Consider the following 13,303-nt stretch of genomic DNA (forward strand, 5'->3'; position numbering starts at 1 on the left):
TTCTGCTCTGCTTCTCCTGATACTGACCCGGCTTGCCTTCTATTTCTCCTGATGTCTCCTCTCCTGAGCTCTGCCACATTTCCTGAACCTATGCTGCCTGCCTGATCTTGGATTGCTATACTATGCCTTTGCCTGTGCCCTCCGTACCTCGTACGCCTGTCTTGACCCATCGTCAGCTGCTGCAGGTTCAGGTGAATACTTGTGATCCAGCTTATCTTCACCATCAGAGGCTCTAGTGAAGACCAGGTAGACACTTAGTTACTCCCATCCAGGGTAAATCCGGCCAGTGACGCAGTGTGTCCACATCCACCAGCATTACAAGCAGTTGCACATGCTCACTGTTGTTTACTTCAAACGGGACCACCGTTCATGTGATCAGTGCAGAGTTTCAGCCCCCGGATCACCAGTTATCATACATTTATCAATCCCATGATATGTTTTTAAAGTGCACCAATCACCAGGATTTTCCTATAGAAAAAGCTTAAAGCCAGTGCCATTGTACCGCCCCCATAGCAGCAGCCGAGCCGTTCGGATCCGAAGGTGTCTCCGGACATGGGGGGGTCCGCGTGGACACTCCATTTAAAAAACGAGTGGGGGAATATATACACGGGATTAGGAAAGTTCGTGACGCCACCCATGGTTGCGTGGTAAGTTAGGGTACCACCACTGCTGTTGGGGACGCCCGGTGGCGGTGGTATGGCAGCAAGGTGTTTTAACCCCTCAGTGGGTAGAGGGTTTCTGCCCCGGGAGCCCGGTGATGGTGATGTAGGGGTGTCGTTGGGGGTAGTAGAAGGGTTTTTCAGTGTACTCACTCAGTCCAGAAATAACCACACCGACAGCTTGTAAACCAGAGTTCTGAGCACCACTGCAGCTGGGAGGGAGCACACTTGGGTCCGTGTCCTTGGTGTTGCGGTTAGTCTGTGACCCTTTCCTGGGCACCTGTTTTCTTCTTTGGATCCTCAAGTCTGAAACTTTTCGGGTCCCGCTCACCCGTGTGGCTAATGGAATGAGCTTGCTCTCAGAGTTCATGCGTAGGATTTCTTTGGACTGTATTGGGAAAGTCCTATTCCATCGGTGCGCTAGTACACTGATTTTGGAGCGGGTTGGGGATGACACTTGAAGTCTTCACCCCCGTCGGGTAAATTACCAGGGCGCATGAAGCTACTTCCTGGCCTAGGGTTCACGTACCCCGTCGTGCCCTGGCCCCTGCCCGGTGATAACTCAAGGCTGCCGGCCGCCCTCCTTGGCAGTCTGTGCCCCCTGACACTATCCCCTGTGACCGGGGTTCCAGCTCCTATCAGGCCCAGACCAACGTCTGCCACCTAGTACTCAGGAGCCCTACTCCACCTGTGACCTCTCCTCACGAGAGTCACTTCCTTCTCCTTCCACTACCACTTCACTTTTCCACACTTTCTCACTCTCCCCTACCAACCCCCCATGTGGGCGGCCCTATTCCCTTCATGCCCCCCAATGGTGTGTTTGGTGAGTACAGTGCAAAGTGTTCCTAGGATTTTGATTGGCTCCGCTGTTGGCACAATGCCCTGTGACGACGTGATAGGCCAGGGCGTCACACTATACTTGTACTATCATGTTGATTTTTTGCATACCTTTAGTTGTCAGATTGGATGTATAGGTTTTGAAACACAAGCAAGTAAAGTTTGTAAAATGAGCAGCTTTTTGAGTGACAGCAGCTGCAGCAGCTGATAGCTGGGGTGGGGTTTGATAGTGATTCCTGTCCCCCGTTTTTCTAAATATAATTCTATCAAGTCCTGTCTGTTTAATTAAACACAGCTGGACTTCAATTAAGGAGTAGAACCATCTCAAGGAGGATCACAAGGAAATGGGCATGTAACTTAAATATGAGTGTCTGAGCAAAGGGTCTGAACACCTATGACCATGTGATAGTTCAGTTTTTCTTGTTTAATAGATTAGCAAAAGTTTCTACATTTCTATTTTTCTTCCGTCAAGATGGTGTGCAGAGTGTACATTAATGAGAAAAAAATTAACTTTTTTGAATTTACCAAATGGCTGCAATGAAACTAAGGGGCACTTTGCACACTACGACATCGCAGGTGCGATGTCGGTGGGGTCAAATTGAAAGTGACGCACATCCGGCATCGCACGCAATATCGTAGTGTGTAAAGCCTTTTTGATACGATTAACGAGCGCAAAATCGCCGTAATCGTATCATCGGTGTAGCGTTGGTCATTTCCATAGCTTGGAAATGACCGATGTTACGATGTTGTTCCTCGTTCCTGCGGCAGCACACATCGCTGTGTGTGAAGCCGCAGGAGCGAGGAACATCTCCTACCTGCGTCCTGCGGCTCACGCCAGCTATGCGGAAGGAAGGAGGTGGGCGGGATGTTTACATCCCGCTCATCTCCACCCCTCCGATTCTATTGGCCACCTGTCGTGTAACGTCACTATGACGCCGCACGACCCGACCCCTTAATAAAGAGGCGGGTCGCTGGCCAGCACGATGTCGCAGTGCAGGTGAGTGCATGGGAAGCTGGCGTAGCGATAATGTTCGCTACGCCAACAATCACCATGATATCGCAGCTGCGACGGGGGCGGGGACTATCGTTCTCGGCATCGCAAGCATCGGTTTGTGATGTCGTAGTGTGCAAAGTGCCCCTAAGAGTATAAAATGTAAAGGGGTCTGAATACTTTCCGTACCCACTGTAAGTTTTATGCAGATTTTACCTACAAAATTGCATTAGATGTGGAATATCCACAGATAAAAACGAATGTGCATTTTTAGTGTGTTTCCGCTGCATATACACACTAAAGAGGCATGTAATCCACATATCACAGTATCAAGACAATTTTTTCAAAGACAAATATCAGAAAGTATTAAAAACGAAGCAGCTTAATCTAGAACATGACATACAAAAAAGAGACAAACACCACAGCGTCAAAAACGTTGTAAAAACACATGTAATAGGTGCAGAAATTCTGCAACATCAAAAATGCCCCAAATACTCATTGTAGGAATGCAGCCTTAAGGTCGCTTTACACGCTGCGATCTCTCTAGCGAGATCGCTAGTGTGGCGCCCTGGACAAGCCAGGGGCCACAGGTAACAACACACACACACCCCCACCCCCAGCAGTTCACAGCAGACATCTCCAGTGAGACCTTCCTCGGGCTCAGACAGACACACCAGGTGGGCGGAGTCAGGAGATGGAGACGCCCACCCAGGAGTTTAGCTGGCCTGAGGCAAGAAACAAGCCCAGTCAAGTCCAGGGAGAGGAGGAGAGAGAAGGTCTGCAGGGAGACAGAAGCAGACAGGGGCCTAGGTTTGAGCCAAAGGCCCCCGTGCAGAGAGTGAGGCAGACGGGAGTGGCCGTCTGCGAGAGCCGGGAAGACAGTTGGTGGAACCGTAGGTAGCTGGGGCTGGGCGGTGGCCCACCGGTACTGAATCGGAGAGCCAGCTGGAAACCGGATTGCAGGAGGAGCGTGCTCAGAGGTGAAAGAGAGGACTTACATTACCAACCTGGAGTCAGGGGAAAAACACCGCAGCCGCCTGTGGGACCCGTCCATCCAGCCGTGTGTTTTACCGAGAACTGTGTCATCGTCTCAGGCTGAGTGAGTACCACCGTGCCGTGCGGCACAGCGCTGCCCCCGCAACCCTGCACCTCACCAGGCCCCGTGGCCTGCCTGCCATCCATCCCTACCCCATCACCGGGCCCCGGGACAACCAACCCCCTACCCACGGAGGGGAGAAATAACAACCAAGCTGCTCCCTGTCACCGCTCCCGAGATCCCCGTCCAGAGCAGCGGTGGTGTCACCATTATCACCACAACCGTGGGTGGCGTCACGGACAATATCCATAATCAAAACCCCCACAACTAATCACCCTCTTTTCACTCACGGGCGAGGAGCGCCGCTCGAGTCCCCGGGATCCGGGCCACCGCTCGAGCCACTACCGAGCAGCAGCAGCGGCCGCAGCAGCAGCGGCAGCCGGACCCGAGCAGTGGGAGAGCGCAGCGTCCCCTCCTACGCCCTCGACACTAGCGTGCGTACCTGCCCCCATCGTTTGTAGGTCACGGGCAAATCGCTGCCCGTGGTGCACAAAATCGCGCGGACCCGTCACACATACTTACCAGCGACGTTGCTGTGACCGGCGAACCGCCTCCTTTCTAAGAGGGTGGTCCGTGCGGCGTCACAGTAACGTCACTAAGCGGCCACCCAATCTAAGCGGAGGGGCGAAGATGAGCAGGACGACCATCCTGCCCACCTCCTTCCTTCCTCATTGCCGGCGGCCGCAGGTAAGGTGAGGTTCCTCGTTCCTGCGGTGTCACAGGTAGCGATGTGTGCTGCCACAGGAAAAAGGAACAACATCGTATCTGCAGCAGCAACGATAATTGGGAATAGGGGAGCATGTCAACGATTAGCGATTTTGCACGTGTTTGCGACGATATTCGATCGCACGTAAGTGTCACACGTAACGACATAGCTAACGTGGCCGATTGTACGTCACGAATTCCGTGACCCCAGTGACACCGCTTTAGCGATGTTGCAGCGTGTAAAGCGGCTTTTAGGGTCACAGGACTGTAGAGTCTCTCATCCACGAGAATCGGGTTGATTATGCTAATGACAATGATCCGAGTTTGATCAGAGCATCAGTATAGTCTAATTCGATTCTCAGAGCACACCGAGGAGAAGATGGAGAACACGGAAAATCAGACTGTATTCAGGTGTCTGATGATTTCAATGCACTAAGTGACTTGCATAGCCGAGTGCGATCCGAGGAAAATATCTGACATCTGCTTGGCCTGATAGACTAACATTTGTCCAAACGTGATCCTATGTTTTGTCGCAGCGCACTCGGACCGCAAATACAGCCGTGTGCACCTGTTCTTACAGTCACTATAGCCTGAGAGCACTTTTATTTTTCCTGTGACAGTCTGTTCTGTAGTGTTCATGTGCAGCGTCTGTGTAACACCCCAGGGTCGAGGGGTTTTCACCCGACACGTCCATCGCTGGGCTGGGGGTGCAGATCCTCTGTGTCGTCACGGGCTGGCCTGACCTGGTTTCGTGACCCCGAGACGTACAGGAGGGGAAGGATGGCGGTGTACGGGAGGCAGGATGGAGGATGGGGGTGGTAGTGACGGTTTAGGAAAATCTTTTATGATCGTGACACCACCTGTGGTCTGCAGCAAGGGATGGGCCGCCACTGCGGGTGCTACTCTCCGGGGCTGATGGTGAGGGTTGCAGCCAGGATGATGTCGCTCCCCACAGGTGGAGCGGGATTACCCCGGGGAGGATGATGGAGGACGGACGGAGGTGGTGGTAGTCCCCGATGGTGCGGCAGCGCTGGGCGACGCCGCCGGTAAAGAAGAGGCAGAGACAGGGGCTGCGGTTCCAGGTCTTTTACTCACAAGTTGTTCAGGCACTGCCCCAGAGTACCGGTCTCTGCCACGATGGGCTCCAGCCGATCCCGAATCCATGGAAGGTCAGATCCGCTGTGTGTCAGTCTATGGGCCCTTCCTGCTTTGGTGCGCTAAGTATCGGATCCCCGTGACGTGAAGCACTTGGAGATTCCGGTGTCAGTAAAGTGTCCCGTTCTAGATGCTGATATCGCAGTTTCGGTGTGGGGCCGGTCAAGGACCTCAGCCCTGGATCCTATATGCTATTTGGCTGCAGACTCGGTGGGATGGGTCCGTTGACTATTCTAGCCATTCCCCGCGACCCTTGCAGAGTTGGTAGATAATGTGAAGTATATCTGCTCTAGGATTCTGTATCCTGACAGCGCCGGTGCTTTGGAAGTAGCCGCCTGCTTCTCCCCAGCAACCATGTTGAATGGCTTGGCTCACAGAGCTGCTCGCGGCACGTCCACTCTACTGTGTCTGAAGCTGTTCTCGCCTTGTTAGTGTAAGTGGAAACTGGCACTGACCTTCCTTGGACCCAGAATAAGTACCACACCCTAATGGAGGTGCAGTACCCTGTGGGCCTGAAGCCTCAGGGGTGCCACATCTGCGTGCAGAGCAGGCTATCAACCATCATGCTGAGGAGTTATTATAGTAAACTTACTGTGTAGTGAGTAGTGACTGTAAGGCCGGTTTCAGATGTCCATGTTTAATCAGGTACAAGCCACATGCATTGATATGGTCATACGTGTGTCATACGTGTGTCACACGTGTGACATGTGTGTTTGCATACGTGTGACATGTACCGGAGAAAACGTGTCTTTGAAATAAAAATATTTTCTATATTCACCTGTATCCAGCACTACTGTCTTCGGCTTTGCTGCCTCCTGCTTCTGACTCCCGCTAATTTTGCACCTCAGACCTGGAAGCAGGAGCATCGCCGGGGACAGCATCGCCGGGGACAGGTGAGTATCCAGAAAGCAGTGTGTGTGCAGTGATGTCCAGGAGGTCATTGAAGTTCCCAATGAATTCTGATGACTTCCTGATGACACCCTCATGACACTCGTGCTACATTGAGAACTCGGATGACCTCCTGGAGTCACTGCACACACACTGCTTGATGGATATGTAGCGCCCCTGCGGTCATGCTACTAAGATCTGCAACCTTGTTTTTGAAGTTCTAGCTCTGGCTAAACCCGCACACACCTAAAACACTCAGACAACACCACCCGGGACCATTAGAGGGCAGAATCAGAGGGTTGGCCGTCTTATGGTGTAAAGCCTGCCCAGGAAGTAGAGGTTGCCTAGGAGGTGTAAATCCAACCCTCCTGTAGTTAGATCCTGAGGGGGGGGAGGAGTTGTGTTGTAATGGGTGGAAGAGAGGAGTCCAGACGGAGTGAGGAGAAGGAGGGTGGAGGACACCCAGCTGGGTATCAGGTCTGGGTGCGAGGCCTGAGGATCGATCACACGATGCCCAGGGGAGAAGCAGCTGGCTGCGGGGTCTGCAAGAGACTCGGACAGATCTGTGCACACAACCAGGTGCAGAACATGAGGGGAGAAGTAGGAAAGCTTCAAGCCTTCTGCCAGAATCTGCATGGTGAGGAAACTTTCAGCGCTCCTCAGAGTCCTCACCCCCCCTTAAGTGGCCCTTTAAGTGTTCCAAGCAAGGAGGGAGCCACGCCACAAAAGAAGTGCACAGAGGGGGCCATAGCCAGGCTACAGACAGAGTCGGGACAAAGGGAACCAGGAATCTGTCCCCAGCACCAGGGGAGTGTAACCTGTGAGTAAATCATCAGTAAAGACTCCCTGTTTCACTCGAACTTTGCCTGTTTGAATTCCTTTCAGCCTGCACCTCATCCAGCACCTAGAGGACACTGGGGTTTACCCTACCTGCGGAGGGGGTTAACACACTCTTCTGATTACTAGAGATGAGCCACCCCCCTAGCGTTCGAGTTCGGTTCGGGTCGCCAAACGGCAGCTCCGTTCGACGAACCGTTCGTCGAACCACTCGAACCCCATTGAAAACAAGGGGAGGCAAAAACAAACACATAAAAACACATTATACATATACACATACAGTTAATAAACATTGCCATAACACTTACAGGTCCCCGCGACGCATCCTGCACTCTGTCTCCCGCCTCTTTTCCTTCCGATAATCGCTGCGTCCTCCCGGTAACCAGCATTGATGATAGGACCTATCGTGACGTCAAAATAGCATGTGACCAGTGACGTGTCTATTATCTCATTGGCTACAGACTGGTCACATGGCTAGACGTCGTTGCTAGGTCCTGTCAGTGCATCTCTCCGGTATGCGGTGAATCGTTCAAGCATGTCCGTGTACCAACGAAATGCTCTGGCACATGGTCGACTCCCCGTTCCTGCATGTGGGCGCTCTTTACAGAGTCAGCCACCATGCAGGGACTAGCTGTCACAGCCGGTAAATAGCAGCACCGGGAATCACGTGATCGGAGCACCGTTGCTATGGTAACCCACCTGTCAGCGGTGATGTCACCGCTTAAAGCACGCAGCTTCTGCTCACTCACTGAGTGAATAGACTGCACGGGAGCAGCAGCGTCTTCCTCCCATGCAGTGCTGTCTGATGTAGCAGAGCTGCATGGGTTGAAGGAGAAAGAAGACAGAAGACCATGGATTGTGGAGGGATGAGAGGGTGTAATAAACATGAAGTCTATAAGTGTGTCTGTGTATTTATTTCTATTAAAGTTTTTTTTCTCTGGGTGGTGTCTTTTTTTTTAACCCTTTATTGGAGATTCTTAATGGCCGAGTCAAACTTGCCTGACATTAAGAATCTCTGGCTTAATACTAGCTATTAAAACAAAGCTAGTATTAACTCATTATTACCCAGCAAGCCACCCGGCATCGCGGCTGCTGGAAGAGTTGGATACAGCGCCATTTTCTTTTCTGGGGCGGCTGCGGACTGCAATTCACAGCAGAGGGGCTCAAAAAGCTTGGGCCAACCTGTGCTGTGGATTCCAATCCACAGCTGCCTATTTGTACCTGGCTGGACACAAAAATTGGGCAAAGCACACGTCGGTCTTTTTTTTTAATTATTTCATGAAATTCATGCAATAATTAAAAAAGGGCTTCCCTATATTTTTAGTTCCCAGCCGGGTACAAATAGGCAGCTGGGGGTTGGGGGCAGGCCCGTACCTGCCTGCTGTACCTGGCTAGCATACAAAAATATGGCGAAGCTCACGTCATTTTTTTTTTCTTAGTTTTTGGCAACAAAAAAAAATGCTTCCCTGGATTTTCCATTTCCAGTGAAGGTAACACCAAGCAGTGGGGGTTAGCAGCCAGTAGCTGCTTGGATTACCCTTAGTTAGCAATACAAAAAATGCAGCGGGAGCCCATATATTCTTTTAATCATTTATTTAAATAACTAAAAAAAATTGGGCTTCCCTGTATTTTGATTGCCTGACATCACAGTACTGTAAAAATAAATCATTAAAAAAAATGACGTAGCGCTCCGCTGTATTTTTGATTCTCAGGGCAGATAAAGCAGACAGCTACGGGTTGCCACCCCCATCTGCCTGGCGTTACCTTGGCTGGCAATCAAAATACAGGGAAGCCCATTAATTTTTTTTATTTCAAAAAATAGTTTAAAAAAAAATGACGTGGAGTCCCCCCATTTTTGATAGCCAGCTAGGGTAAAGCAGACGGCTGTAGCCTGAAAACCACAGCTGGCAGCTTTACCGTGGTTGGTGATCCAATGTGGAAGTCACCCCAGGCTCTTTTTTTATAATTATTTTATATATAATAATAATTTCAAAAAAATAGTAGGGTCCCCCCAAATTGGATCACCAGCCAAGGTAAAGCAGACAGCTGTGGTCTGGTATTCTAAGGGTGGGAAGGTCCATAGTTATTGGCCCTTCATAGACTAAAAATAGCAGGCCACAGGCGCCCCAGAAGTGGCGCATCCACTAGATGCGCCAATCCTGGTGCTTCACCCCAGCTCATCCCGTGCCCTGGTGCAGTGGCAAACGGGGTAATAAATGGGGTTGATACTAGCTGTAAGGTCACCTGATATCAAGCCCAGCGGTTTGTGATGTCATGGCGTCTATCAGATACCCGACATCACAAACTGTCAGTACTAACAAAAAAATAGACAAAAAAAATGTATTTGAAAAAACACTCCCCAAAACATTCCCTCTTTCACCAATTTATTGTAAGGAAAAAAAATAAGCGGGTCCCACGACAATTCTGGACCGTCTAGAATATGGGGAGACACGCTCGGGGAACGTATCCCCCATTTTCTAGGGGTGCAGACCCTCCATGTGAGGAGTGTGGGTGCAATGAATCTGCACCCACTCTCCCAGGGTCCACAACAGCAGAGTCCATGTCGTAACTGTTGCTACCAAAGCTGCAATGCCCTGCTCATGAGGTAAGGGCATGCCTAATCAGGAGAACTATTCTACATTTCCAAATATTGGTATTTGCTGATATTATTGCTATTCCACCTACTATATATTGGGGATAGGATCTTGGAGATAGAATACCCCTTTAAGTCCAGTTATCCAGCTGAATGAATACTAAACAACAGAGCTTGCTATTTAGACATGTTTTCATGTGGTGAATAACGGACTCTCGTGTTTGGTACTCATTCAGCAGGGCAACTATAAAATCAAATACCCCCATTTGGAAATGTAGTATAGCTCTCCTGATCAACTGTTTCTTACCTCATGAGCAGGGCATTGCAGTAGCTTACATATGCATGGTTACCGCCACTCACTGTGTCTGAACACAGGAAGCTGAGCTGACAGCCGCTCTGTGCATGCGGCAGCGTCTATTGTGAAGGAGGGGGCCGCGGGGGATCAACGCTGCACAGGTACCGTGGGACACCAGGGAACACCGGTGGGGTAATAGGGGGTGACCTGGCAGGGCCTGGGGAGGAGTTTTCTGTCGCATGTGTCATGGCACATGCGACAGAAATCAGAGGAGTAGGGTGAATGTGGCCGGCGCGCTGCTGTGCGCGTGGCCATCTTGGATTTCCGGGAGGGGGTCAGGGGGGGGCACTTTGGTGACAGGAGATTTATCTCCCATCTGACATGTTTGTTCATGCCAGATGGGAGATAAATAATTTTTTACCGGCGCTGTCATTTACTGTAACGTGATTATTGGTATACGGTTTATACCGGTGATCACGTGAGCGGGGACCGGAGAAACCAGCCTGAATCATGATCTCCAGGGTCTCAGCTACCCCCTGAAACTCCGGAGATTTTCTGACGCTGGGGGGCGCTATTCACTTATTTCTGCCTGCTGTTTATAAACGGCAGATCAGAATAAGGCTACATTCACACGACCGATACGTTTTTGCGGTCCGCAAAAAAACGGTCCGTTTTTTTCACGGATGCATCCGTGTGGCATCCGTTTTCGTTCCGTATACAATCCGTATGTCATCCGTTTGTCATCCGTGTGCCTTCCATTTTTTTGCGTACTGCAAAAAAACTGAAGGAGGGAAAATACATAAATTTACCCATGATCCATAGCTTCAACCTACTTGAGGCGGTCACATGTTCACTCCAGTGCCATTTTCTACTGCTTTTCACAGCGTAGAGCGCTCTGGTGATTTTCTTGTGCTTGTACACTTCATATCAGTCTTTTCTGTCATTATAATGGCAGAAAGACACATAATGTCCCACTCTCCTGCATTTTGTAATTTTGCACCCTTTGGTACCTTTCATGTGGCACTAAGGAGTGCTTAGCCTTGTATTTAGCCAAAAAAATAAATAAAAAAAAAAAACCGACGTGGGGTTCAATCTATTTTTGATAGCCAGCTAGGGTAAAGCAGACGGCTGCAGCCTACAGACCACAGCTGGCAGCTTCACCTTGGCTGGTAATCCAAAACTGAGGGCACCCCACGCTGTTATTTTAAATTAAATAAATAATTAAAAAAAAGAAAAACACGTGGTAGTCCCCCCAAAATTGGATCACCAGCCAAGGTAAAGTGGACAGCTGGGGTCTGATATTCTCAGACTAGGGAGGTCCGAGGTTATTGGACTCTCCCCAGCCTAACAATAGCAGGCCGCAGCCGCCCCAGAAGTGGCGCATCCATTAGATGCGCCAATCCTGGTGCTTCACTCCAGCTCATCCGTTGCCCTGGTGCGGTGGCAAACGGGGTAATATATGGGGTTAATACCAGATGTGTAATGTCACCTGGCATCAAGCCCTGGGGTTCGTGATGTCAGGTGTCTATCAGATACCCGACATCACCAACACAGTTAGTAATAAAAGAAAAATAGACGACAAACACATTTTTATTTGAAAAAACACTCCCCAAAACATTCCCTCTTTCACCAATTTATTAGAAAGAAAAACAAATCCAGGTCTGGTGTAATCCAAGGGGGTCCCATGACGATCCATACCATAGTCAATGTCCCAGTAAATGAAGAACATAATGTTCCATATTGGCTGGGAGAGCAATGCAGTGACCTGAGCTAACATCAATAGGTCAGCCCAGGTCACTGCAGGGCATGACAAGTGCTGCTGTCAGGAGGATAGCGAGGTACATTGCCTGCGGTGATCGCTGCACTCCTGATAGCAGAGCTTCAGCACCAAGTATCGCGGGTTCCTGTGACGTCACCGCTAGTGACAGTCTCGGGTCGGCAGCGAGAGGAGATGTGACAAGCGGTGGCCATGGAGGACAGTGACAGCGCTGACGTCGGAAAGGCAGGACTTCATCACCGCAGGTAAGGAACTTCACTAACCTCCTGACGGCAGGGCTTGTCATCCCCGAGGCTGCTATCACTGCAGTGTGGGCAGCTGCGGACACCGTACAGTGCAGGCAGCTGCAGACACTGCTGAGCAGGCAGCCGCGGGGCTGGAGCTGGAGCGGGACACAGACTGCAGCGGCATCCAACGGAAGTCACACGGAAGTGCTTCTGTGTGGCTTTCGGGGATTTTTGCACATGTAGCCAGCATAAACATCGGGCTACTAAGCAAAGCGCTTTGCTTGGATACCCGATATTTACCCTGGTTACCAGCTTACCCCAGGCTGCCAGCGATGGCTCCCTGCACACATAGCTGTAAAAAGCCACACTTTTGGTGATCGAACCGTTCTCGAACGTAACTTGAACTGCCGAACTTTTAGCAAATCGTTTGAGTTCGTCGAACGACTCGAACACCCCCCAAAATTACTCGAACATGAAATTGGCGAACCTCGAACATCGCTGATCTCTACTGATTACATCAGCCCCAGTCCCTCACAAGTAGCAGCGGTGGCATCTATTCCCTTGCCGCACTACCGCAGGTGGCGTCACGAACATTAACTTTATAATCCCTTGTAAATAGCCCCTGCCATCTTATTAAGCGTCCGCCATTACCCGGGTCCGGGATCACTCGAGCCACCGACCACCCGGATCCGAGCAGCTCGGTTGCCCCGGGCGCGACAGATACTCACTTGTTATCGGTGATGCTGTCCCCGGCGATGCTCCTGCTTCCAGGTCCGAAGCAGTCAATATTCAATGGGCAAAATTAGCGGGGGTCAGAAGCAGGAGACAGCAGAGCCGAAGACAGCAGCGCTGGATACAGGTGAATATAGAATATCTTTTTATTTCAAAAACACGTGTTTTCTCTGGTACGTGTCACACTGATGTCACACGGATAACATCAGTATGCAATCTGTGTGACACCCGTGATGCCGGAGAAAAAACAGACATGTCTCCGTGTGTGCATGTGGGGTCACTCCGGGTCACACGGTCCATGTGAAAACACGGACGTGTGTGTAACTCCAGGGAATAACATGGGTACATGTGGCATCCTTGTTAAAAATGGATGTCACACGTACCTGAAACATGGATGTCTGAAACCGACCTAAAAGTGAGTGCACATGAACAGCGTTTGCAACGTTTTAGACGCAGTGTGTTTTTGCTGCGTGCAAAATACTGCGTAATACAATAGAAGCACAGTGGATGT

The sequence above is a fragment of the Anomaloglossus baeobatrachus genome, chromosome 4, assembly GCF_048569485.1.
Source record: "Anomaloglossus baeobatrachus isolate aAnoBae1 chromosome 4, aAnoBae1.hap1, whole genome shotgun sequence".
Classification (NCBI taxonomy): domain Eukaryota; kingdom Metazoa; phylum Chordata; class Amphibia; order Anura; family Aromobatidae; genus Anomaloglossus; species Anomaloglossus baeobatrachus.